Below are 407 nucleotides of genomic sequence, written 5' to 3'. Positions count from 1 at the left end.
AGTGCTTAGTATTTCATGCACACTCATTAAAATCTCAGTGTATTTTTATTTACTAATGCATTTATTTATCTGTGCCGCCTAGTCAAATAATGTCTATATTATTATTATTATTATTATTATCATCATTATTATTTTAATGAGTATGTATTTTTTTAACGCTTGCTGTCCCAGACCACAATCTGGGAGTGATTTGGTCACTTTCTGCGACGTCTGATATGTGTTGACAGTTCTTAAACTTGTAGAGACAAAATGGTCAATTAGTGCGTGGGGGGCACAAGACGTGTTGTGTATGTGTCAATTTGAACTCAGAATAATAAATATTAAAACAAAAATGCATCAATGTGTTCATTTAAATTGACCCAAAAGTCCATGTTTTTTTTTCTTTTGGCCACACTCTGGAGGTAGAA

The sequence above is a fragment of the Nanorana parkeri genome, unplaced genomic scaffold (genome assembly GCF_000935625.1).
Source record: "Nanorana parkeri isolate BGI_ZX_2015 unplaced genomic scaffold, ASM93562v1 scaffold435, whole genome shotgun sequence".
NCBI classification, from domain to species: domain Eukaryota; kingdom Metazoa; phylum Chordata; class Amphibia; order Anura; family Dicroglossidae; genus Nanorana; species Nanorana parkeri.
Note: the sequence above shows the minus strand (reverse complement) of the source record.